Genomic DNA, 27687 nt, shown 5'->3' with positions numbered 1-27687 from the left:
GCAGCTTTGTTTTCGTCATGCATCGTGAACATATGGGTCCTTAAAAAATACCATTTGAAGATGACACGGGTGTGGTTATTGAGCTTATAATGTGTAATAATCACAGATGCACACAGGTCACGTTTAAGAATTGGTATACATGTGTTCATACTCCACCAGAAGAAGTTTATACACTTCTGTGGAACAAACAATGTGAATTCAAAGAGACAGATTACAGACAATGTTAAGTTCTTTAGTTATGAAATGGTTCCACTGACAGCTAAAACTTGTTCTGATGGTGGCTTATTAAAGCATTTAAAATTCTTATAAGGGGAGGAGAAAAGAAATATAATTTTAGAAATTTTACACATAAAATCACTAATTATTCCAATTATATCAGTATTAAATTAACGAAGAAAAGGTTGTATGTTTACTAACTAGCAGTAGAGAGAGGAGTTTATGGTGATGAAGTTATTAAGCCAGCTTTTTGTTTTGTTTTTTGTTTTTGTTTTTTTTTTGTTTTTTAAAGCCAGCTTTTGCCTTTAGTGTTATAAGAGATGCACAATGCCCCATAGTGTGCGTGAGAAGGTCGTTTGACTCCTTCATCCTCTTAGCTCAATATGTGTTTAAAATTGCCATAGGCAATTCTGAGAAAACAAAAGTTCATATTCAAATGCTGTACTTAGGGAAAAAGTGCTAAGAGAAACAAGGTATTTCTTTACCCCCTGGAGAATTTAAGCTACAGCTTGCTGAAGATGTGAACTTTAGTTATTTGGGTTAGGGGAAGAGAGGTGGCGTCCTGGCTCTTGGAAACAGTGGATACCCAGCAAAGACCAAAAAGCTTGGTACTTGAGGAGACCAACAAATAATTCCCTTTGGCCGGGACACAGAGTTTGTAAAGGAGAAGAGAGAAAATGAGTTGGTAGGTAGCTGACACGTGACCGTAGAGGACTTCAGATTTGGGTTAAGAAGCAAGGAATTTATTCATAACATTAATTAGTATTAATAATAGCAGACAGCATTTGCTATAGGCAAGACATCAAGCATAGTGATTTGCAGTTTGTTATGTTTTCCCTCTTACAAGCATCCAAGGAAGGGGACGCTATTATTATCCACAGTTTACCATACAGATGAGATTGAGTCTTGGAAAGGCTAAGCCGTCTTACCACGGGTACAAAGTCGTGAGATGGAGCCAGGGTTTCAAACTGGTTCTGTGACTCAAGGACCAGCCTTTGGTAGACCCTAACGGCACAGCCAGTGGGCATGACCAGGGTTTCTGTGAGCACAGGAATCGATCTCTCAGTCAGAGCTGGGCCGCAGAATGGTTCATCTGTCATCGTTTTACAGACTGTAGCGAGGAGCCCCGATTGGAGGAAATGGTGATGTTTCTGAAGAGCTACAGTCGGAGTCTTCAGTAGGGTTGTTGAAGAGATTGGGAAGGAGAAGACGGAGGGGTAAAAACATCTTTGACGTTTCATTGGCTGGACTTGGTGTGAAGGAAATGGACGATTGGAGGATCGGGTGGGCGTTCCCCACTCTTGTTCCCAGAAGATGAGAGAGGGCAGGCCGAGGTTTGGATGTCATTTTAGGTGCAGGTGTCAATCTCAGATGGAATCTTACTGGAAGACGATGAAATACACATTGAACACAAGGCTGGGAAGGTAGTCGGGCTGAAGATGGACACCTGAAGCCAAGGGAGTGAGTACAGAGAGGCAGACTGGTACGTTTAGTGAGGGGGGAGGGAGGGGAGAAGAAAGAGTGGCTGGAGAAGGCGACCAGGAAATAAATCAGCCTCATGAGATAAAGAAAAACCTTTCTGCACATTGAAGATGACAGATTTGTAGGCCATGCTTCAGACACATACCTATACATATTCATATTTGTATACATATTCATGTACATATTTATATATGTCTTCCTATATACATTCATATGTATCACTGTGTGTATTTGTATGTGTATCGTGAGCATGTGCCGTTCCCTCAAGCACACAGATGTATACTTGGGGGCCTTTCCCACCCCCGGGTAGGCTAGGTATCCATCCCTCCCGTGAGCCACCCACAAGGGACGATTCTGCTCCACAGTGCTGCGACCTGAGAGCCACAGAGGGAAGACAGAGTTTACTTCTAGATAGTGTAAGGTTCAGACCAACACATAGAATTTTATACCCCGCCCCTCCCCCCCACCCAGTGCATTCCAACCCAGAAGCCTGGCTGCTTTAAATGCTATGGTAAATGCTAAGTGATCTATAATAGGATTGTACAGAATTCAGCAAGATTACCATTATGTTGTGAAATATGGGCTAAGAGTGTGGTCAATAAATGTGTTAACTTTTCATGTGGGGTGATATTTTTCTCCTTTGAAAAATCCATTCATCTGCTGAAGTGCATTTGGGAAGTTCACGGCTTTCATTGCTTTGGCCAATGCAGGATGGTGGTTAAGAATTTTTTTTTTTTTTGCTTCCCTTCTTTAGACCGCTTCTTAATTCCTAACAAGGTTCACAGCGAAGACTTTCAGGTCTTTCTTTCTTTCCTTTCTTTCTTTCTTTTCCCCAACAGCCAATGAAGTACTGTGTTATTGCTAAAGTCTGTTTGTGTTATTGATTGGAGAATGAGGTAGTGGCCTTTTTTCTTTTCAAGATGCCACTTAAGTGATTCCCTTTCAGGATTCTTTAAACTGTCACCCTGATGAAAATTGCCCTCCCATGTTAGTAAAATTAAGCTTCTCCTTCTTGATTCCGTATAGGGACTTTGTCTCAAGGGTTAGAATGGTTCGGGGACTTCCCTGGCAGACCAGTGATTAGGACTCCACACTTCCACTGGGGTGCGGGTTCGATCCCTGGTCGGGGAACTAAGATCCCACATGCTGCACGGTGCAGCGCCAAAAAATAAATAAATAAAAATAAAAAAAGGGTTAGAATGGTTTGGAACACCTTAAAAAGCTTTTGTGCCACCCATTCCACACACTGTGAAATTCATGCGAACCCTTTACAGACAGTGATAGTCATTTTAAGAAAATAGATTTAACAAAATTGTGCCAGTCTTCACACCAGTGCCACTTGGGATATCATCCACCTTTCTCCTGGGGGTCCCCAGTTGGCCGTGTGGCTGAGGGCTTTGTCATCATGGTTTGAGAAGTCATTTATCAACGGAGGTCACCCTGACTTTTGAGATTCTAATAAAATTGGCTTGAGCCTTTATCTTATTCCCCATGGGACTTCCAGTGAGAATTTCTAGAAGCTTCATTTTCATGATTGATCTTGGTTAAAGAACTCTTGATATTCTCTCTTCTCGCTGTTGTGTGTGCTTTTCTCCTCTCAGGGTTGGAAAGTAGTTACTCTCCATAATTTCCTTCCAACACAGCTCACACAGGGCATTGAACTTGAGGGAGTTCTAAGAAGTTTGCATTAGAGAAACTTAGAATGAAATTTTCTACAGGCTTGTTCTTAAAATAATGTTTGCCCCCTCTGAATCTGTCCTTGGATAGCTTTCTGTGTCGACCTCCAAACTTGTACTTTCTTCTCTTTCTCCTGTCTTTCTTCTCGCCTCTCTCTCTCTTTTTTTTTTTTTTTTTTTTGCTTTCTGTCACCAGCTCATATTTCTTAAAAACAGCAATTTAGCTTTCTCTTTCTGTTCACCGTCTCCTTCCAAGCTGGGTAGCTGGGGACCTTGTCTTCCACATTTCAAGTAGTGTATCAAGAAGGACTGCTGACACGTGGATGGACCTAAACACTGTCATACTGAGTGAAGTAAGTCAGACAGAGAAAGACAAATTATGATATCGCTTATATGTGGAAGCTAAAACAAAGGTACAAATGAACTTATCTACAAAACAGAAACAGAGGTACAGATGTAAGCAACAAACTTATGGTTACAGGGGGTAAGCGGGGGGATAAATGGGGAGATAGGGATTGACATATACATACTACTGTATATAAAATAGGTAACTAATAAGGACCTACTGTATAGCGCAGGGAACTCTACTCAGTATTCCGTAACGGCCTGTATAGGAAAAGAATCTAAAAGAGAGTAGATATATGTATATGTATAACAGATTCACTTTGCTGTATACCTGAAACTAACACAACATTGTAAATCAACTGTACTCTAATAATAATTTTTAAAAAAACCTAGACAAGAGAAAAAGAAAAAGGACTGCTGTGCTGACTGGTGATGAAAGGATCATCTTTTCACCTGTACACATGCGTAGACACCACTTCCTGTTCTCCCCTCTCCCTCTCCTTCACATGTAGCAAAAACTGAGACTACTTTGCATGGGGAGATATATTAGGGTTTTATTCCAACTTTGGCCTGACCCATCCAACTCCATTCTTTTCAATTGCTGCCCTTTACTAAGCCAAATAAACAGGTTATGCCTTGAGTTGCATAGAGGCCTTCAAAGTGCAGGCCCTAAATACCAGCATCTTCTCATTGATAATTATTTTCTTATACAAGGTCAACAGTCTGTCTCTAAATACTGGGGCAAAAAAGCAAAATCTCAGCCTTACAAACACCTACTTTATAGGGATATTTAACAGCATTTTACTTGTTCCTTTGATCATCTCATCTTCCTTGTAGCATTTACTGCTCGTCTGCCATTCCTAAAACACGTCTTCTGTGATAATGAATTCTCCCTTTTCCCCCGGAAACGAAGGATAGTAATGAAATGGTTAAGTGGCGTCTTTCGCTGCAGATCTAGCTGAAAGCATGTGCAGTTACTGAGCCACCTGGAGCCGGCTCTCCTCATGTCACTTCACCCTAATAGTGTCGGCCAGCATGGCCATCTTTAATTAGATGAGGAACGTCAGGGTTTCCTGATGTTGTTATCTTTCATAGTTTTCACGGTGATGCCCCCGACCTGGGGTTACAAAAACTCTGAAACATATCCACCACCCTCGAAATGCACACTTACTGATTATCTGACACATTATGATACCGCCTCTAAATCTGTCGCTGGAGCAGTGGTCCCCAATGCCTGCGGTCTTAGAATTCCAGGGCTCTGAGACGTCTAATCGTGGAGTTTTTCAGTATTTAAGTTAGGAGGATTTTGGTGGTAAGCAACAGAAAGTCCAGTTCGGGCAGCTTAACCAGTGTCACTGGCAAGTCCTTAGTGGGTGAACTGCAGAAGAGATTTGATCAGGCTCTTTGCTCTGTTTTCCACAGTGGCGCTGACTTATCTTCAGACTGCCCCTATGTGCAGTCGTAAGATGGTTCCTAGCAACTGCTGGGCTGTAGATGTACTTGAACGAGCCAAGCAGGAGAGAGGAAAGGGGAATCTTTTCTTAAGATTTTTGGGCAGATTCCTGAAGCTCTAATTGGACAAGTTTCCAGCACATTCCACTCTGCCGATGGCCAGGGAGATGAGATGTACTAATTAGCATATCCTAGGTAATATTTTTCCACCACTAGAGCCAAGTGGAGTCAACCTCCCCAAAACCCTATGACTCCTCAACTTTCCCTTGGTTCTGTGTGAAGAGGGGTTTGAAGGAAAGGATGCTGGGGCCACAGCTTCAAATGTAAACCTCATTGACCAGTTTTTTTAAGTTTCAAAAGGCCTGAAGTGAATTCAGTAATTTGCAGGAGACAGCACCTTAGGGGTTAACCAAACTGTCTTTGGCTTTTGGCCATGAATATTTCAATCTGTGAGCTCTGATTGGCAATTTGGTAGATATTCTGTATTAATTAATTCTTAACAAATAAATTTTAGCTGGTAGAATCTTCTGAAACTTAGTATCTGTGTAGGTGGGAGTGCTTAGAACTTGATAAAAATAGTTCATTGTGGTTAAAAAAGAAATTGGGAACCTCAGCCTTCTGAGTCAATAGCAGATAAATTGAGTTGTAATTCACCAAAGAAGTGATGACCAGTTGAAATACTGTGCAGATGTGGGGAAAAAAATGCCCTCTAGTTGTACTGGTCTTAGTTCCACAATTTAAAATCCAGCATTTCAAGTGCTTTTTTTCAGATATGGTAAGTTTTACGTTTTACTAGCATGTTTTAGAAACATTAATCATATGGAAAGAAAACGATGATGAATTTTAACACTGATGTTGTCTATGAGTCAACAACAGAAATGGTTGTTGGTGGAACCACCAAAAAACATTTCTCTCTTGGGGGAAAAATGTGTAGTTGAAAGGCCACAGAAGAGATGCATATTCAGTCAGAGTAATGAGAGGCAAACGCAATAATGTAAGATTGTTTTACAGGAAGAAATCTCTAAAAAGAATATAGCCAAGCTGTTGAGGAAATTCATTGTTAAAGAATAAACATTGTGCGTATCAAACACCAAAGAGTGTAAAGTGTGTGGATGGTAACGTGAACTTACCCTAAGATGCAGGAAGTCTTTGATGCTCGGTGCACCTTGGAAGCATTTCCATCAGAGGGAAGAAAGCCATTGGACCCTGCTTAGGTCATACTGGGTATTTTATCCGTGCAAAGTGATATTTGCTCTGAAGCATTTGGCCTAGACTCACGCTGAGCCGCTTGGCCTTTTGCTGTTGTTTTACCTGACTAACCCAGCGTTGGTTGTTTTGGACTGACTGTCTCACCAATTGCCAGACGAGGAATTCTTGGCCAGTGTGTCAGGGTCCTGTGAATGTAAAATAAGACCCTGCTGCTCCCCATGGGGAGGCTGGCCAACCTGATGTTCTTGGGTAGCCTGCCTGACCTCCTGTCCACTAGGGGTCCACAGCTCAGACTCCACTCTGACCTTAGAAGACAGATCGCTACGTCTGGATGTCTTATTTACATAGTCTTCAGTTTTGTATCCCAACCCCTCCCTGCCTGCACCCATCTTCTTGGTTTCTTATTTTTCAAACTGCTTTGCCTTTCTCGGGCGTTCTTCCTGACTTTGCTTATGGTTTCCCTGGTTTTGATCTAAATACTACCTATACTTTATGAGCTTCTGTTTCCCTTTAAGTTCCTTCATTTGCTGGAATACAGATCAGTCGATTTAAAAAGGAGATTTTACATTACCCCTTTCAAGAAAAAGTAGTATCGGTTACCGGAGCTCGATGGTAACCTAAAATAAATATTTTGAAGGCAGCATGGTGGTATACACAGGAGTCGGTAAACTTTGTGGTAAGGGACCAGGTGGTAAATATTTTCAGCTTCACAGGCCTTTATGGTCCCTTTGCAGCTACTCACCTCCATTGTAACGCCACATCAGGAGGAAACAAAACATAAATGAGCGGGCATGGCTGTGTTCAAATAAAACTTTATTTATGGATGTGGAAATGTGATTTTCATTTCATGAAATATTACTTTTCTTTTGACTTTCCCCCCCAAGCCCGTCAAAAATAAAAAATCTCTTCTTATCTCATGGGCTTTACAGAAATCAGCAGCCGCAGGCCAGGTTTGCCCACAGACCGTCATTTGCTGACCCATGATCAAAGCTCACTGTAGACTGTTGACTACCTCTTCTTAAGGTATTGAGCTGGAGGGCTTCTCTCTTTTTTTAAAAGTGGCCCTCAGCGTGTGTGAGGTGTCAGACCAGCACCCAGATGAAGCTTTGACCTTGACATAATTAGAAGGGTTGCCCTGGAATTTGAAAGAACACAACTAAGGATGCAGTTCAGTGTGATTTGTTGTCATGTCTGTACCACCCCAAATCATTGTAGTGGTTTAAGTCCAGAACTTCAGGAAATAATGCCTTGTCTCTTGGTTCTACCCAGTCGTTCTTCTAGTCATCACCCAGATAACGTCAAGATAAAGATACAGATAGCACGGGAGTGAGGCAAGAGGCAGAGAAAGGGAGAGGGTTCAACATCATAGCTAGAAACAGCCAAGATTAGTGATGGGGGAGGACGGGGGTGAAAGAATGGCTTTTTTGTTAAGGGAGCAAATATCTGAAAGAAGAAAAGAACTTCTTAGACCAGAAGTTGGTAAGAATTTGAATGTTTTGCCAACGAATCCATTACCCTGTCTCGTCTTGCTGATAGTGTCATGTAGTATCATGTAGTATTACCCGTTCATCTCCCAGCAGTAGCTTCTTTGGTGTTTGTGTGTCACATCGTTCTATTCCAGAAGTTTCTGATGTTAGTATTTCCTCTCCCTTGGCAAAAGGAACAAGGGAAATTGGTGACCCAGGATAGTGTCTCCTTATCCAACTACTTTCTGTCGCTTTGTGGTGGCTCATTCAGTGATAACCTCAAATACAGGCTTTTTATTTTCTTGGGCTGTATTGATTCTGTTTTACATATGGTTTGGACAGGAATCCTTGAGTTATTTCTTTTTTTTTTTGAGTTATTTCTTTACAGAATTCTGTGTTAGGAAGCTAGCACCAGTGTGGCTTCATCTCATAACTTGAGGTAAATGTCTGGAGGGTATGAGACTTTAGATGGCAACAGTAGTGGAATATTTTGCTTTACACTGTGATAGGTAAGTCCACCAAATTCTGGGGAAGCATTTCTATATAGCATTCATAGGATAATTATTACTACTATAACCTGAAAAATAATCTTCATGTTACCAGCAAAAAAATGATTTTTATTTCAAAGCAGACTTCTTAAAATAAAGTTGTTTTTTCAAGTTGCTTTACTTTCCAGGATCAACATGAACCAGGAAACCTTATACCAGAAGTATTAGCTGATATGTTCTTAAGTGTGGTAGTATAATTGTCAAGTAATTACCCAAGTTGGGAAGAGAGATCTGGTTTCAAATTCTGGCTAAGCTACTTAGTAACTTTGTGACCTTGGGAAAGTTATTTCATCTTCTTAAGGCTCCATTTTCTCATTTGAAGATGCAGGTGAAAAATCACCTCCCTCACTTCAGGAACTGAAAATATTCTAGTTTATCAGATGCTTAGGGGTTGCACGGGCTTATGCAAAAACAGTTCTGAGCACAGTGCATAGTAAGTAAAAAGTATTTCCTTTCTGTGATATTTATTTACCTAATTAGATAAAAGCAGTTCCGATTATTCGTCTGCTGCTGGCAGCCTAGGCTGAAGTTAAGTAGTAGAAGATATTTCAATCTAGGAGTCACTGTCCATCTCACCTTTCTACGTTTTTGCTGTCTGATTTAAAATTACTTTCTCTTACGTAAAAAGGCAGTGCGTGCAGTCCATATGGGATCGGAATTTGGGTACCTTCGTATCAGTGACCGTGGCCCCCTGAAGTCTGTTAAAGTTGCTTTAACAAACCCAGGAAACATTGACTCACACATTTTAACACCTTATCATCAATTCAGATGTTCCTGCTTACCCATTCACCATTTAGTTTTTTCCTCCAGTTTTTATTAATTTTGAGAATGAAAAAGGATGAAGAATCTTTTCTGCATGTCGCTCAGTTTCAAGTTTCTATAGGTAAAAGGTGAATAAATATGACAGGTATCGGTAGATACTCCTCTGTCCTCCCTTCTTTTGCTACCTGTCACCTTTTTTCAATTTCTTGCATCAGCTTCTACATCTGGAGGAGGTATGTGACGTGGAAAAGTCATCCTCCATCCCCATGATTCTCAGATGCTGTCTGGGAGATGAAAGAGGACCGTAGCACGGTGCCATTGAAGAGTCAAGAGGAAAAGCTTAAAAGAAAGTGAAGTCAAGGGGCTTCCCTGGTGGCACAGTGGTTAAGAATCCACCTGCCAACGCAGGGGACACGGGTTCGAGCCCAGGTCCGGGAAGATCCCACAAGCCGCAGAGCAACTAAGCCCGTGCGCCACAACTACTGAGCCTGCGCTCTAGAGCCCACGCACCACAACTACTGAGCCCACGTGCCACAACTCCTGAAGCCCGCGTGCCACAACGAGCCTGTGCTCCCCAACAAAGAGAAGCCACTGCAGTGAGAAGCCCATGCACCACGATGAAGAGTAGCCCCCGCTCGCCCCACCTAGAGAAAGCCCGCACGCAGCAACAAAGACCCAATGCAGCCAAAAATAAATAAAATAAAAATAAATTTAAGAAAGTGAAGTCAAGAACTCATTTATATAAATTTGGAAGTTGAAGATGGTGGTGCGGTTTTCCTTGAGCCCTCTTTTGGGGTAAAGCAAATTCTAGACATAACTGACTACTTAAGCTGTTTTGGGTTCATAGGATCACAAGTTCCAGTTCCAGGTTGGTTTCTTTTTGATTTTTTTTTTTTTTAACTAAATGGCTACATTACAAAATTTGGAATCAGAACTTTCTCCCAACCTGTGTGGGGAAAACTTATACTGATAACTTACATTACCATTTGCTTTGGAACATACTAACCAGGATTTCTGGTAATTTTAAGGTGCCCATTTTAAGATGCAAGTCACAGCTCTTAAGTACTAAGGCGACATATTTTTCAAATACTGTCTATGAATTGATTCAGTAGTGCCAAGAAATACATTTATCCCATTCCAAGGAGAACAAATTGTTCCAATACAGTAGCTTTTGGGAACTCAGCCATACCAGTTTGCTGCTTCTGGGCCTTACTTTACTTGTCTATAAGATGGAATTAACCTTATTATCTCAATGGTTTGTGAAGATGCAGTGATAGAATCGATGTGAAATGGTTTTGTGATATTTTGTAATATTACGTAGCCCATCAGATGCCATCCAATGTAATCTTTGAAATAATTGCTTTTGGAGGTTTCATCCTCCATAAATTCACCCAGCGAATAAGGACAGTATTGACTGCCCCGTCTTCTCTGGGTGGTTCATTCAGCATTGGAGAAACAGACATTTTAGTTTGCATTCCACGAATCTTGCAACAGATCCTCAGTTCATATCCCCCCTTTCCCCCATCACTACCATAATTAGATTTACCATCCTTTCTAACTATGAAACTTTTTTACAAATAATTTATTTTCTTCTTTTTCTTCTGGGTTTGTTAAGATATAGTTGACACACAATGCTAAGTTTAAGGTGTACAGCATAATGTTTTGACTTACATACATCATGAAATAATTACCACAGTAAGTTTAGTGTGGTATCTCTCATAGAGATACCAAAAAAAAAAGAAAAAGAAAAAAAAATTCTGCCTAGTGATGAGAACTCTTTGGACTTACTCTCTTAGCAGCTTTCATATCTAACAGCAGTGTCAATTATATTAATCATGTTGTATATTACATCCCTAGTGCTTACTTATTTTCTAACTGGAAGTTTGTACCTTTTGACCACCTTCATCCAATTCCCCCTCTCCCCAGCTAGACCCCCTCCCCCACCCCTGGTGACCACAAATCTGTTCTTTATTTCTATGTTTATTCGTTTTTGAGGTGTCATTGACTGACAACACTATGTTAGTTCCTGGTGCATAACATAGTGATTGGATAATTCTATACATTTCAAAATGATCACCACGATAAGTCTAGTTACCATCTGTCACCATACAAAGATATTACATTATTATTGACTATATTCCCCATGCTGTACGTTTCATCCCTGTGACTCATTAATTTTGTAACTGGGAGTTTGTACCTCATAATCTCCCTCACCTATTTCACTCATCCCCTCACCCCCTGCGCTCTAAAAAAAAAAGTTCATTTTAGAAGTTAATACTCCAGTGCCCGCCAGGTAATGTAAGTTCTAAGGATACTTTTACAAAATCCGCTTCCCTGCTGCGATCTTCTAGCCTTATTTTTGTCAACAGCTAGAGCAAGTGATTTCTTCATCCTCGTCCTTTTAAGATCATGGTTATTATTTCCAAGTGTGAAATCAGAGTATTTTAGTTGGAGAAACCATTTCATTTCCTCATCATGTTTAGATCTAGAATGTCTCCTTGTACTTTTTATTCTTTACTTGGGGATACATCCAAGTGCTCAGATATAGAACATTTAGGGCTTAATTTAATATGATAAACTGTGAAGTCACTTGAATGTGCCTTTTAGTTACTTCTCTCTAGATTTTTCTATCTCCCAAGGTAAGATATACTATACAGAAATGTGAAAACAAGACCAAAAGCAAGTGTATACATCATTAAGTGACACTGAAATCATATTGTGTTTCTTTCCCATATCACACTGTTTAGTCTGTCTGGATTCTAGCTGTTTCTTTACTTAGGCCAACTTGTTGTGTCTTCCTCTGAATTTATCTGAGTAGAAGAATTAAGAGAAAAACCCCTGGGATTTCCTTCTCAAAAAGAACCCCTGACTCATTTCCCACTTCTCCATGTAGATATCAGTGAGCTCTTTTTTTTTTTTTTTCTGTGATCAAATTTAGAGGTAACTACTTTTCTCCTGACCCGGTAACTGATGACTTCTTTTTGTCTCTGTCTTATGGCAGTTCTGGTTTAATTTCTTTGGGCATTTGACTCTTTACGTGGCTAGAGATGTTCTCACGCAGATTAGCAAGGACATCAGCTTTCCTTCAAGTGAAGGACCTGGTAGCCTTCTTGTTCAACATGTTAACCTTTGGGTCTGAAACAGAAACAGACTCACAGACGTGGAAAACAAACCGAATGGGAAAGGGGGTGGGTGGCACGGGAGAGATACATTAGGAGTTTGGGAATAGCAGATACAAACTACTGTATACAAAACAAGTAAACAAGGTCCTATGGTACAGCAAGGTCCTACGGTACAGCACAGGGAACTACATTCAATATCCTGTAATAAACCATAGTGGGAAAGAACTTGAAAAAGTGTGTGTGTTAATATATACAAATATATATAGCTGAATCGCTTTGCTATACACCAGAAATGAACACAACATTGTAAATCAACTATACTTCAAGAAAAGAAAAAAAAATGACTGGTAGACACAGGAAGAAACCAGAGTAAAAGATAATGAAGCAAACTTTGATACCATTGTCTCGCTGTTCAAGGAGTGCCAGGAAGTTGGCAGCATTTTTATTTGCCCAGGGTGTGTTTAGTATCTCTAGCTCTTTAATATTGGCAAGTAGGTGATCGTACTGTCAGGTTATGATACTTGAGGGCAGCCTTGTTCCTTGGGTTGTTGCACAATAATAACTTTTCAGCTTTTTGCTACTTGCTATCGTTTGGGGGTTCAGATGCTCCTGAAGTTCATTTTCTGACTTGCATATGTGACATAGAATGAGAATGCTCAGTAACATACCTCCACAGGAGACTCTCGTCTTAATAGTATACGTACAGAGATATTCTGTGTTTTGGTGGAAGTTACTCCGTTATAACCCTTGATGTGTGCTCCCTGCTGGGAAAGCATTCTAGAAACGGATGTCAATGAAGGGACATTCGTTCATTCCATACGTTTTCTAATTTCCAAAAATGTGCACCGTCAATATTTTTTCTTAATTGAACATTTTGTTGAACAGACGGGTGCTTTAATTATGGTGGTCTAAATTTACACACATTGCAGTGGTATTTTGCTACATTAATTACCTTACTTGTCAAGAGTAACAGGTAATTACTACATCAACTCACCCTCCTGCAGTACCTGGAAACATAACTTTATTTGAACAGATACAAGAAACCCGAGTATAGCCACGCCGCACCTCAGCTTGTGATACAGGCTGGCCGTTCTCACAGTATTTTTTTATAATGGGGCGGGAGTGGGCGGGGGGCAGAGGTGAGCTGGCCCTTTTCCTTGTGTCTGTCCACCTAAGGTGGAAATCCAGAAACTACGTCATAGATTCAAAGAGTCTGGACTGGAAGGAACCTTTGGAATAATTGAATTCATTAAGCCTTCTCCGTACAGTGTGTTTCAGACAATGACTTTTCTAAGTCTGCACAGTAAGTAAATTAGTGTCCAATCCAGAATTGGCACTGATTTCACCCCACCAGGCTGGTAAAAAGCTTAAGGGATGTTAACGATTTTTAAAAAATAATTATAGAAAACTTCTCACCGATGGTTTGGCTGCCTTGTGAAAAGTATTTATCCTGTAGTCTGTTGAACTGCCAGGTACAACTCACATCGTTTGATTTCCTCCTCAGTGTATGGGTGTCAGCTGTTATGACAAGTTGTGTTAAAATTCTACTTTAACTTTTTTTTTTTGGTAAAGGCGCAAACTTTTTTTTTGAATTTTTGAACTTTATTTTTTTATACGGCAGGTTCTTATTAGTTATCTATTTTGTACATATTAGTATATACATGTCAATCCCAACCTCCCAGTTCATCCCACCACCACCCCCTCCAAGACGTGCACATTTTTGAGCCTGTAGGATGCCCCTAGCCAAATTATGCAGCATTACCTCTCTCGGTTGCCATGGCATAGAACAAAAGGACTGTGTTAGCTTGTAGGTGTGGTGCGGAATATACACAATGACATAATAGAGGCAGACTATCTTAAAAGGCTTTGTCCCCTTTTTAGTCAAACACCTGTGACAAAATTACGAACTGTGGTTAACATATACCACTTACAAGTGGTTTTTCAGAGTCGACCAGGGTAGGGGAGCTCAGCTTGCAAAGAACTTTCTTTCCCTTTGCACCTGGCAGGAGGAATGGGGTGACATTAGAAAGAAGTTCAAGACGTCTAGGGGTTATGGACCCAGCCTTGCAGAAATGATATGGGATGGCTTGTAGAGGACAGGGCAGGCCTCCTGGGGGTGCTTTGAGATGTACGGCCAAGGATCTCCCCAGCCCTGGACCCACTTCAGTTTCTCAAGCCTGAAATCGTGGCACAGATGCTTCGTTCCTGTAACTGTAGTCTTATCGCACGCCGTTACACATCACTCTGGGCTCTGGAACTCGTGATATTATAGCTCACAGTTATTGGCTTTTCCTTGGGTTTTTTTTTTAAATTAACAGACAGAATACGATAATTAATGTAGTCATTCCTGCGTGCGACAAATATCTCTTGAGTGTCTGCCGTATGACAGTCATTGTGCTTTGTGTGAGGGTTGCAGAGAGGGGAAGGCAGCCCAACAGACCCTCGCTCTCACAGACTTTGCCTTTGAGTAGAGGGAGGCAGAGAGAGTCAATAATGGAATGAAGGAGCAATGTAGTGACATAGAATAAAAATACATGAAGGAAACGGTATACGGCCCATACCTTGACAGGGTCACTTAGATGGTCTGATCAGGGAAGGCAGCATGGAAGAGATGGTTTTTTGTTTTGTTTTGTTTTGTTTTTTCATAGTTTTAGGACTAGGAGTTTTCAGAATCGAGATGGTTTTTGATTTAAGGTCTAAAGGTTAAAAATGATCTCCATATACAAAGAGCTGTAGGAAGAACTTTCTAGGCAGAGAGAATGATGAGGCCTAAGCCTCAGAGTTAGTGAGAGTATGGTGTGGGAACAGAAGGTCATTCGCAGGAATAAGGGTGGGTGGGTGAGGATGGTACGGGAGAGGTTGGAGCTGGGCCCTACGTGACATGGCAAAGGGCTGGGTCTTCTTTTCAGACTGATGCCAAGCCCTCGAAGGCAGCCACTTCTGATTCAGAGGTCAGAACAAACCACATGGTCGGCTGCTGGGGACAGGATTGCAGAACTTCAGGTATTTTCCTGAGAGTAGACTTCCTTGGGAGAGAGGCTAAGGTCTGGGTCCCCAGAGGTTGGGCAAGGAACCCAGAAAGAGTCCCCACCCGATACAGACTCGGCTGGTCCTGGTTAGGAGAAGACCGTCTTCCACCTGGGCATCCAGATGTGCACGGACAGGCAGGTTGGAAGCAGAGGACTTCGGGGCACAGTCCTCCAAGCAGCTGCAGCACCATCATCACCTGGAGACAGAAATGTAAAATTTCTGGCCTTACCGCAGCCTTACTGAATCAGAAACTCTGGGGTTAGGGCCCAGCAGTCCTGTTTTAATGAGCCTTCCAGGTGATTGTGTTGAGCCTGTGAGTTTGAAAACCCCTTTATGAGATACTAGTGCCGGAAAGGACTTTTCAGTTCTCCAAACTCACTGTTCTCAGTCTGCAGATGAGGGGACCCAGTTAAAAGCTACAGCTCAGTGCTGATGAGAAGCTGGGTCTCTCGACCCTATTCTAAGTGCTCTATCCTCAGGAGTTTATGGATTTAAAGAATAAACAAAACCCACTTTGTTTTTGTTTTTTGTGGTTCTTTTTGAGGGATCATTCTGATATTTATAGAAAGGAGGAGACAAATGAATATTTAAGAAGGAATAGTGGTGCGGTCTGTGAACTGCCTCGTTTCTCTTGCTATTATTTTCTCAGAGAATTTAGAAAAGCAATTTTCGTGTGACTAACCCACTCTTTTCTCCCTGTCGGTGGAAGAAAAACAAGTGTTTTGTCTTAAGTTACACCGTTGAGACACTTAGCAGAGGGTAATGGCGTTCTTTTGTTTCTGTATTACTCAATGTCTTTGGCCTCATTTTTGGTTTGGAAGTCCTGATACTCCCACGTTATATTTTTAAAGTCTTTGTAGAAGACAGAAGACGGATTATTGTCAGGCCCGGTGTTTGTGTTTGTCTGTTTTGACCAAGAGAATCATAGAATTGCTCTCTTCACCCTCCACCCAGCCCCACCTCCCTGGCTAAGTTCTGCTCATCTTTTTAATGTCTTAGGCTTCCAGATCATTTCTAACATGCAGCCTTTTCTGACGTGTTGTGCTTAGGTCAAATCTGTGTGTTCATCTTTCCCACTTGCTTGTATTGTTGTTTCCTGCAGGCCTCGTGAGAACAGAGTCCTCATTTGTCATATATGACCTAGGGTAATTGCTGAAAAAGTTAACTGTCACGTGAATGCTTTCCCTCTTAATTGATTAGTCATTTGTCACTCTATCAACAACCATTTATTGGAAGACATGGTGGCAGGTCTTTTCTGAAAGGGGATACACAGAATATCAAGACATGGTCCCATGGTGGAGACTAAGCCAGAAATAAGTAGGTATTCAAGGAAATCCTAATGAAGACTGTAATAAGGTGTAAAGTATATTAGTCAGGATGTGTTGTGCTAGCTGCTGTGACCAACAACCTGCAAATCTTGGTAGCTTAACATAATAAAGGTGTATGTCATGCTCCCTTCATGTCTGTATGTGCCCATGGAACCTCCTCCATCCTGGATTTGCCAAGAGAACTGGGGGTCTCCACGGTCTCGGGGGATGAAGAACAGGGAGCACAGTTGATTCTTTGGTCAGGCTTGGAAGTGGGGCACCTTGCTTCTGCTCCCATCCCATGGACCAGAAATCGGACACATGGTCCCAACCTAAGAGTCAGGAAAATGGGGCAACATAATCGTCCTGTGTGCCCAGGAAGAGGAAGATGAAATGGCACTAGTTATTGTGTGATAGTCCCAAACAATACGTTACTCTGGTTTGGGCCACTGAGGTTAGATCACAATGAAGCACAGCGCCTTCTCTCTTTGCTAGCTGCTCGTCAGTAAACACCCTTGTTCCCCCAGAGATCAGAAGAGCGATAGTCCTCAGAGGGCCTTGATTTTTGCAGGTCATGGGGAAGATGTCTTTCATTTCATTCCCAACTGAAAGCCCATCTTCCTCTGGGGTTAGGCAGGGTGATTTGTTGATGAGCCAGCTGTGGCTTGCATTTGTTCCACTGTAAGATGGAATAGTCTACCCCGAGTGCGAGTGTGACTACACACTGATTGGCTTTCTCATGGTGGGACCTCGCTGCGTTCTGCAGTTGGCTCTCCCTTTCTCTTTTCCTCCTGGAGTTGACGAGTTTGGAGAAAAGAGTTTCCCGGTGGTGAGAACCAACAAAATCTCTCCCACTTGTCATTGTTGTGGGCTTACAGACAACCCTTGGGCGAATGGTTATGTGTTCAGGAGAAAGCTGACGTTGCTTTTAAGGCTTAAGTTTTTTGTGTACTCAGCTCAGTTTATTTCTCTCCAGAAGATACCATGGGAAATGTTTCGTGGTACATTAAGTGGAGGAAAACATATTAATAAAGTGTTGATGATGCCTATTTTTTTGTTCTTCGAAAAAAGATGTTTCTTCCCCACTGTCTTCTTGACCACAGTGGTTCTCAAGAAGGAAGCTGGAATCTTCATCTAGTCCCCAGTCTTCCTTCCTCTATCCTTTTAGCTCAGTACAGAGGCACAGTGAGAAGCTGAGCAGGGCCAGTGGAGACGTGTAGTTGAGCTGGAGGCTGGAGAGATCTCCAGTGGCCTTTTAAGGACCAAGTGCAGGTTTTGATCTCTTTCCCTGCGAGTACTGGGGAGCCACTGAAAGTATGCAAGCGGGGAGTGAGAGGTGAGTGCAGAGTGAATATGCGTGCATGTGTGTGTGTGTGTCTGTCTGAGACAGAGATCGACCGAGAGAAAGAAAACAGTGATGAATGATGACTGCCTTTGTCGTGTGCTTTTTGGCTGGTGGGGAAGAGCCCTCCACAGGAGAGAGTGAATGTGGAGACAGCGTAGCACCTTTTTCCTCGCTGACATGAGAGGTTTCCTCCCTCTTTCTGCTCAGAAGTTACTTGTCAATCGGGAGCTCACCATCCCCTCTTCAAAGCAAAGTAGTGCATTGGGGTAAATATTTACGAAATGGCAAGCTTCCTTGATCAAGATGTATTTTGAGTTTAAGGAGCCAATGACTCAGAATTGTTTTAAGTTATTGAAAGACAAAGTTATTGTGTGCCATCACGTAAAAAGGAAAGAGGAGAGAAAGTGCAGTTTTTGAATCAGACAACTGATTTACAGCTATAATCTACAAGCGATCAAATGCTTTCAGCAAAATTGTTTTGGGTTTTTTCTGAAGGCTTAAAGTATAAAAATTTAATTTATTTACAGAATCTCATTAGAGGACTTTTTAAAAGTAAGGTGAACTCTTCAGTTGCTTCGAGGAATGTTAATTGAGTGCGTGAGATGGTATAACACCATGTTTGGGAAATGAGAGATGACACGAATCTCTGCTCTCGAGACACTCCTGTTCTGAGAAAGAGGCAATCAAAAGCCATTAATAAATGAGTGTCAATAAATGTACAGCGAATGTCTTCTTCTTTTTGAAGTTCAGATAGCTTTTTCATATTCTATAACCGATATTTGAGAAATTGCTTTGTTTTAGAGAATCAAAAATACAAAAAACTGTAAAGAAAATAGCAGCTAATCCCATTTCCTCCAAGGCAAACTCTCTGTCCATTTTCTTTTCTTTTTTTGATGCATATGTTTAAGAGTGTACTTTAGCTATGATTTTTCTATCTTATTTCATGGCCCATCATAACAAGCGTCTGTACGCATTTCCCTATTCCTGGAGTTATTTTTAATGGCTACAAAATATTCTTTTGTCAGACTGGGCTATCGTTGACTTGCTTTTTTTTCTGTTGGGATTGACATTTTAGGTAAAACAAATTCATACAATTTATCCATTTTATGTCTCAAACCATCTTGTGTACTTCACTGTTGTAATAAAACATGAATGGGGAACTGAGATTTTTTTTAAAAAAGCATTTCTCTGTCTGTATTACGTCTGTGAGCTTTACCACCCGCCCAAAAAAAGTGAACTAAAACCTTGTTACAACAACTTTACATTCTTGGGAGAATGACGGGAGAATATATTTGATGCGTTTCTTCTGGCATATTCTATCTTCGGACACATAGCTCCCACTCTGGAATTGGTTGATAAAGAGCGTCCTCCAAATCCAGGAAAGCTGTTTGGTTCTAATGTGGGGAGACTTTGTACTTGATTTTGAAACTTCTAGAGGTTGTCATTTTTTGCTTCTAGCATTCACTCCTCCAGTGACATTTTAAATCTACAAATTATTTACTTTGCTTTACTTTTTTTTAAAGAAGTATTTATTATAAGGTGACTTTAAGGTGACTGTTGCCTCCATTACCTTAAGACAGGGACTTGATTGTGCTGGCTGAGAAAAACCATCAGCTTTTTCTTTTCGTTACAGTGATACTATTTCCCATTATTTAACACATGAGAAATCATAATGTGTTATGTGTCAGTATGTAAAAACTCCCAGTCAATTTTCTAAGGCAGAAGGTAGCAAATGATGGTGGTGATCATTTTGTAACATATAAAAATACCGAATCACTATATTGTTGTACACCCGAAACTAATATAAGAAGTCAATTATACTTCCAAAAAATGGGGGGAGGGATGAAATTTAAAAAAAAAAAAAGAGTTGGCAACTTATGGCCCTGGGGCCAAATCCAGCTCACTACCTGTTTTTGTAAATAAAGTTTTATCAGAACACAGAACCCATTTGTTTATTTATCCCCTTTAGTTGCTCTCCTGCTGCAGTGGCAGAGTGGCATAGTTGCCACAGAGAACTTACAGCTGCGAAAGCTGCAGCATCTAAAATATTCACCGTCTGGCCGTTTACAGAAAAAGGTTGCCAACCCTTGTTCTAAAATATGACCAAAGTATAGTAAAATGCCTTATATATAGTTAACAACCATTGCATTAAGAATGTAAAAATGTCTAAAACATTGATTTCTCAACAATTAATATGCTCTCAACATGCATTTTTTTTTGAAATGTGGCTTTTTTTTTCTTTCTTTTTTATCACCAAGAACATCTACGACACATCCCCTTTGTTGCTGGCTTTTCAAAACCTCTACAGAAGTTTCTGACATTCTACCGATTGTATTGTAACTTGACACTTTCTCCTCATGCTTTTAATTGAAAATGTTGTGTTACATTTTAGAGCATGTCATGGACTTTTCTCTTTTATAAGCAACAAGCAAAAACGTTTGACTTAGAAATAAGCATTTCCTGCAAAATGTGGGTATTAAAAGCCAAGAGGCAGTCAACTAAGAAAATGTCCACTGGATCTACATTCCCTGGCGTTGGTTCGTCTTTGACTTCTTAGAGGCTCAGTGTTGCCATCCGTAAAATGGAAATCGGACCACCTCACAGGGCCACGTGAAGATAAAGTAAGGAAAGATACACCTGACACGTTTTGGGAACACATTAGCTGCCTGCTTCCTTTCTTCTTTCTACCCTTAGGTTAATTAGAGGAGCAAACAATCACAACTATAACGTATGTTCAGGGATGTTTCCAAATTTGCAAATTTATGTGTGGTGTTTCCGAAATTCAAGTATACGTTTGGAACCGGGTGGAAATTAGAAAGGTCTGTGTATTCGGGTAAGAGATACAAACTGGCGAATGTAATAAGCGTTCCTGAGTCTCAGAGGCTTAACATAGTGCAGGTATACTTGTGAGGCACCTCCGTCTGCTGGCTGGTGGGGAACAAGTATGGTGGTCTGCTCCATGTGGTATTTCAGAGACCTTGGCTTATTGCCCCCAGTGACTCCACCATCTTGTAGGACTTGGAGTTCTGCCCTGGACCTCCGGGCTCACAACCAAGGGAAGAGGGAGGGCATTAGGGATGGGTCAGAGGCTCCTGGGTCAGGATGAAAGTAACATAGCAACTTCCATCTGTTTGGCCGTAACTCAGCCGCAAGGACCCACCTAACTGGAAATACATCCCAGCTGTGTACGCCCAGGAAGAAGGAAGAGATCTGATGAACATTCAGTGAGTCTCTGCCACAGACTGACCACATCTTCTTGGGTTATTATGGAGGATACATGCTTCCCAGGCATAAAAGGCGCAAAGATGCCAGTAATCTGAGAACCTGTCTTTAACAGTTACCCACGTAAATAACATTTGGAGACAGTAATGCTGGGTAGAGACAGTTAATCTGTATACGTGTTTAAATATATTTTAAAAATTAGCCTGTGATCTGAATCTGCTTCCCACATGTTGTGTGCCATTTACATACTTTGGCATTCTAAAATCACAGATCTATCCCAGAGTAAGTTTAGAGATAGATACTTAAGAAATGTTGCATTCAGTGACATTTTCATTACCAAAGTGGTCCACGTGGACTCAGATTTATTTTGCCACCCTATAAAAGCAGAAGTCATACACAGTATTGAGTGGAATTTTTATCCACGAGGGCAGATAGGACATTCGTTGAAATACTGCCGTTGTTATTTGATTCAAATGCACATCTTACAATGAACCACATCAGGACCATTATCAATTTTTTAATACCTCTCATGGATCTAAGCACACCTTTTTTAAGTTATTCATTTTAAATTATGATTATATGAATATTTTAGGATTATAATCACCATTAAATGAAGGACAAAATTTATCATACCAAAATAGAAATTTAACTTAAAGTAGAAAGAACTTGATTGCAAGGTTTAGCAGACTAGAAACAAGACGTAAAGAGGATATTAAAGAACATTTTTCAAAAGACCCTCAGTAGTACAGATTTACAATAGATTTGGAAAAAACACAGTTGCATTCAGTGATGTTTGTGAAGATCGTATTTGAGGCAGTCTCATCAAAGATCAAACTTCTGTAAGATTGAAAAAGCACACTAAAGCAAACAAACCTTTTGGTCATTCCATGGAAAAACTAACTTCAAAAGAAATCTTCATTCAGTACCATAAAGTTGGTGAAGTTTATTTGAGATAGAAGTTGCTCTTGACCTGAAGGTGATCCTGTGGCTTTTTGGTCAAGAGTCAAGATTGTATATGGCCATAGGTGATTAAAAATATCCCTTTCACTTTTTCTTGGTATTCACGGCATTTCCTACTACCTGTCACTTTGTCCTTGACGAAATTTGAGACTGAAAACGAGTCGACAAGGATGGTTTTCCAATCAGTTCCTCATTTTTTCTCGGGTACTCCTTTGTTATTTTCGAGTTCAGATTTACTATTCATGAGCCACATTTTAATCAGTGACCATATCCGACAAATGGAAGCTAAGCGCTGGTTAGTATGTTGAAAATAAACGCGAGGGCTCTCATTAATGTCGCCCTCTGAATAATTAGTTGAGCATCGTGTACCGAGCAGCGGCGAAGGCAAGCTGGCTTTTCACTGGAACGACAGGCTGACAGCCACGTCCTGGAGTGTGGTCATTAGTGTGTCCCACCATCAATGTCATGTTACTGTGTCAAATTAGTTAGTGTCCCCTTAGGAGAGATGCCGGACCTACAAATTATCCTCCCACATCCCTGGAAACCGTGTTTGCAAAACCTGCGATCAAGTGTGGGCAAATTATTAACACGGCTCATAAATGAACTAGTTTACAGGCTTATAACATTTTACAAGTAGATAATAAAGGGTAGAAAAGTTTTCCAATTGCTTTGCCCTGATGTGAGGGCTGTGATCTGCCGACGTTTCCTGGAGGAGCCCACAGCTGATAGGTTTTCGAGAGGAGCGAGCATACACATGGAGTGTCAGAACGAATGTTTGGAAAATGTAGCCTCTGAAGGGAAGCCAGTGTAAATGCATTGGAAACAATATAATTAACGTGGTTATCTCATTGCTCTGAGAAGCCCGTGACAAGGGTCCTCTTTCTTGTGGCAGTTGCTCATTAATGAGGTCACCAATTAAGTCTGAACTTTGCCAACTGAAATTACCTGGAAAAATATTTCTGATGCATTCTTATCGTGCTCTTAAGCTGCCCTGTTGAAGGAGAATAACGCTAACACAGCACGTTAAAACTCATAGGGGAATGACGATTCTTAGTCCGTAATGTATTTGACAAACAGTTTACACTCACGTCGATACCTGATACCTAGAAAACAGAGTGTGGACCCATCTGTCCTGAGTTTATCTCCTATCAAGAAAAGGCACCCACTGGGAGCACCACCACTTAACAGTCTGCTGAGCCCCAGTAGACAGACAGCCCACGTAGTTTCCGGAGATACACGACTATTCAAATCATAAAACTTCATACATCTCTTTTTTGGTTTCAACTTCTCTGTCTGATTAGATTAGAATACATGTGCATTCACAGAGTGTTTTCTGAGTTTACTTTTGCAAGGGAACAGCGCACACACAGGGAAGAGGTCGTGCTTTTTGTTCGTCCTGTAGTTGCATTTCCCTACCTCAGAGCGGGTCCCTTCTGACATCTTCAGGGCTGTACAGGTGTCATTATCATCTCAAGGATCTAAGCAGAAAAGGCCTGGCATGTAAAACCTTGCTACTGACTGCTGTTCACAAAAACCTGCTGAAACTGCTTGAGGATGAGCTGACTTGTCTGTCAGCAACTTCAACTTACTTGGCATTGTATTTGGTAAATACTCATAACCCAACTAAGCCGTGAAAGCGCATGGCCTCGGCACACACGAGCACACGCACAGGCTGACTGTTTGCAGGAGAGGGCTGTTTCACAGCCTCCTTCTGCATTTGAAATGCAATGGAGAAAGAACTGTAACCTTTGGGGAGTAAGATTTTGTGTTTGTCTGGCAGGTGAGATAGCTTGTCTTTTTTTTTTTTTTTTTAATAAGGTGATGATGTGTGTGTGTGTGTGCGTGTGTGTGTGTGTGCGCGCACGTATACGTTTGTGTGTGTATTTCCTCCGGTCGCTTGTACTGAATGCACTGAGAGAGACTGAAGACCAAAACCCAAAGGAAAATCTTCACTGGGACTCAGGGATCATCTTACCCATATTGCTCAGAATGAGATAACATTGTAATTCCTAGAAGTTATCCTCAAAAATAAGAACTGTTGGAAGTTAAAGGAACCAAACTTCCTAAGTGAATGACAGTGGCTTCAAGAGTAGCAGTTTTACTTGACTCTGTAACATCTTTGTGCTATAATTCTATAACGCTGAACTCAAATTACGAGCTACATGGAATGCTGATTCTAGAAGGGAAAGGACAAAATAGGTACACAGATACATGATTACATATTTAAAAGCACGGTGTCAATAAGGAAGACCTAAGGCTTAACGTGAATGTGTTACTTTTGAGGCAACACAGTTTGCCGCTTCTCTTAACCTCTTCTGTTCTTTTTGCTTTCAGTGTCTCTCTGTGTGTTGCAGTCCTGTGGCATTATGCATGCCCCCAACCAGTGACCTCCAGACTTTTTATGGCTGTGAGACACGTTAAAAGTTCAGGGTGAGTGGCAAACAACACTTACATTGTGTACCGATTAAAAGTTGCCATCCACCTTTGCAGGTGACACGATACTGGATATAGTAATCCCTCAGAAGATAATGGAATGCCCCATTATCAAGCATGAGTTCCAAAGCCAGCAGGAATACGTTTATTGCCTTCCACGATAGCTTTATGGCTTTTCGGAGCAGGATTTGTAACTTGCATCATATCTGTGGAAGGGTGATCTAATGAAGGGTTGGTAAACTTTGTCTCTAAAGGGCCAGATGGTAAATATTATTAACCTCATGGACCATAGAGTCTCTTTTGTAACTAGTCAACTCTGCTGATGTAGCGCAAAAGTAGCCACAGACTGTAGGTAAACAAATGGGCGTGACTGCATCCGATAAAACTTCAGTTGCAGAAACAGGTCGTGGGCCATACTTGGCCTAAAGGCCGTAGTTTGTGGGCCCTGATCTAATGCATCAAAGGGGAACAGATGACCTGGAATCAGGATACCTCACCAGGTAGCAGTCCCTCTGTTATTGAGCAAACCATTTATCAAGAAGAAATGGGAATAAAAAAAATAATGCCCTTTCTACTGAGGTAGGAGTAGGCTGTATTTGTAAGGATGGAAGAAGATATAATGTACAGGAAAGCACTTTGAAAATTTCGAAACTCCTTACAAATGTAATGGATGCCGTATACCGTTATTATGGTTCACCTAGTGGAATATACCTCCTTCACCCTTTTAATCACATTGGGTTTTCATGAGCTAAATGAGTGTGAGGGAAAGCCCTTTTATTTTCTAAGTCATGTGGTTTGGCTGTATGTTCCTTCTATTTTATAGTTGATGGACAAGCTGTTGAAATGCCTCTTTGGTATCAAATACGGATGAAGGGCTATGCGGATAGATTATGGCAGGCTAAAGATCAAATGCCGATACAGAGCTATTAAATTTCCTTGAATCATCAGATTCTGAGAGTGTTTTCAGATCTTCCACCTTTAAAATAGGCCCTAATAAATAATAATGCTTCGGATGTCTACAAGTATGTTTGAAATTCACAAGCCTTGCATGTCAAAACATAGAGACAGGTTCAGCAAATATGCTTCCCTGGACTAGTGGTACTAATTAAGGGAAGTCATACTTAAACAAACAGCTTGGTGAATAGAGGGGTAATCAGAATCTCCATTCATGAATTCCTAGGCTTTTTTTTTTGTTTTCTGACAAAAAATAGTAGGCTAGTCTTTAGATATGTTTTCATGTCTTTCTATCATTTAAGAATTGTTTTCCAGTAACAGAGATGCACCTATGTGAGGTTAAAAAAATTAGTTATGTGTTCTCTCATAAAAGATGTCTGGGGGAGAGCAATTTGCGCTTTCTGTCTTTATGCTCTGCTTGCCTGTTTAGGTGTTGCTTCATTTTCACGGTCACATGATGGCTGCTGGCGCTCCAGCCACTGCTTCTACATCCTGAAAGGAAGAGGCAAGAGTACAAGGAACAAAAAGAGTACTCCTCCCAGCTGAGGAAGTCCTCTTTAAAGAACTTGCCCTGAAGTCTTGCTCAGTGGCTTCTGTTTACATCCTTGTATCCACCCCTAATATAAGGGCATCTGGGAACTGGATCCTTAGACTTGAGAAATTTGTTGTCCCAGATAAATTCCAGGTTCTAGTAGTAATGAAGAAAAGGTGTGTGGTCGTTGAGCAGCAATCGTGGTTGCTTATATGAAATCATGCTCTCAGTTTTTCTTCCATGTCTACTTTTTATTTATTTTGATGAATGCCTTCTTTCTTTGATTGATTTGTGTGTGTAATGTCTTATTTGAATTTTACATGTTTGAATTTCAGCTTACTCAATTCTCAGCAGAGATACATATCTCAGTAAATATTTTAGGACCATAATATTCTTACTAGAAGTACCATGGCAGATCTGAGAAAGAAATTTCTGTCTCATGAGAACCATCAACCAAAATTTAAACTCCCAGGGCTTCCCTGGTGGCGCAGTGGTTGGGAGTCCGCCTGCCGGTGCAGGGGACACGGGTTCGAGCCCCGGTCCGGGAGGATCCCACATGCCGCGGAGCGACTAGGCCCGTGCGCCACAGCTGCTGAGCCTGAGCTCTGCAGCCTTCGAACCACGGCTACTGAGGCCCGTGTGCCTGGAGCCCGTGCTCTGCGGCAGGAGGGGCCGCCGCAGTGAGGAGCCCGCGCACAGCGACGAGGACCCAGCGCAGCCATAAATTAATTAATTAATTAATTTTTAAAAAAATTTAAACTCCCAGATTTTCGAATGGATTTTCTCTCCTCTGGATGGGAGATTTTGTTAAAGCCTTAGTCCTAGCGTGAGGTCCTAGGACATACAGGCCTGCACCCAACTGTGTTGTTCCCAGTATGTGTGAGGGCTGCCACTGATGGCTTTGAACTATCCCTCAGAGACTGGACAGTGCTGCCTACTCTGCAGCTCTGCTTTGCTCTTCCCCATGTGTCTGCTGAAAGCTTACTTTGGAGGGTGGTGGAGACAAGTAAGCCACTCCTGTCCAGTTTCCCTATTCCAGATTGGCCTGTACTTTATTCTCGGGAAAATTACCATCCCACGGAAGAGACTTCCCTTTCCTTCATAATATAGTCTCTGCCTATACGAGCCTGTGTTAGATGCTCATGAAACACGGTAGCTGATGCGTTCACAGACATTTCTTGGATGCCTGCTGTAGCTGTAGGATAGCAATGTGGGTAAGAGTGTCCGCACTGAAGTTAAATCAGCCTAGGTTCACATTCCACCATTTCCATTTACCGGTTGAGTGCCCCTGCGTCAGTTACTTAACCTTTCTGGGCCATGACCTCCTCATCTGGGAAATGGGGATACAAATAGGAGCTGGATTCCTGTAAAGAATTACTGAGATGATGGTTGTAAAGAGCTCAGCACAGTTCCTGGTAGGTAATAAATGCCAGCATTGTGCCATGCGCCCGGGGTGATGTGCTGGAAATCCCAGTCTGAGGAGTTTTTGCCGTCCTCTGGCTGGTCCGCTGGCCATTACTGTACTGGTAGACAATGTATATTTCAGAATCCATTGCTTCTCGCCTGGTATTCTGTTGGAAGTTTAAGTAAAGCCCTGGGAGGTGGCTTTGATGCCCGTCTCCAAGG

The 27687-nt window shown here is 41.4% G+C and overlaps 1 protein-coding gene across 9 annotated transcripts in view; it reads left to right on the top strand.

Annotated features, from left to right (window-relative positions):
• FOXP1 (forkhead box P1) overlaps positions 1-27687 on the top strand; it is a 595507-nt gene that overhangs the window by 190859 nt on the left and 376961 nt on the right. For 6 of the 9 annotated variants that reach the window (XM_060022901.1, XM_060022906.1, XM_060022907.1 and 3 more), the window contains exon 3: positions 24477-24572. The exons of 2 other annotated variants lie outside the window; for them this stretch is intronic. The gene's annotated coding sequence lies outside the window, so the exon portion shown is untranslated. Of the gene's footprint in view, positions 1-90; positions 1700-24476; positions 24573-27687 lie in introns of those variants that run through there. One more of the 9 variants, XM_060022902.1, reaches the window with a different exon arrangement.

This window comes from Delphinus delphis, chromosome 10 (assembly GCF_949987515.2).
Source record: "Delphinus delphis chromosome 10, mDelDel1.2, whole genome shotgun sequence".
NCBI lineage: Eukaryota > Metazoa > Chordata > Mammalia > Artiodactyla > Delphinidae > Delphinus > Delphinus delphis.
The sequence above is the reverse complement of the archived record's forward strand: the minus strand, read 5'-3'. Positions and strand labels throughout refer to the sequence as shown.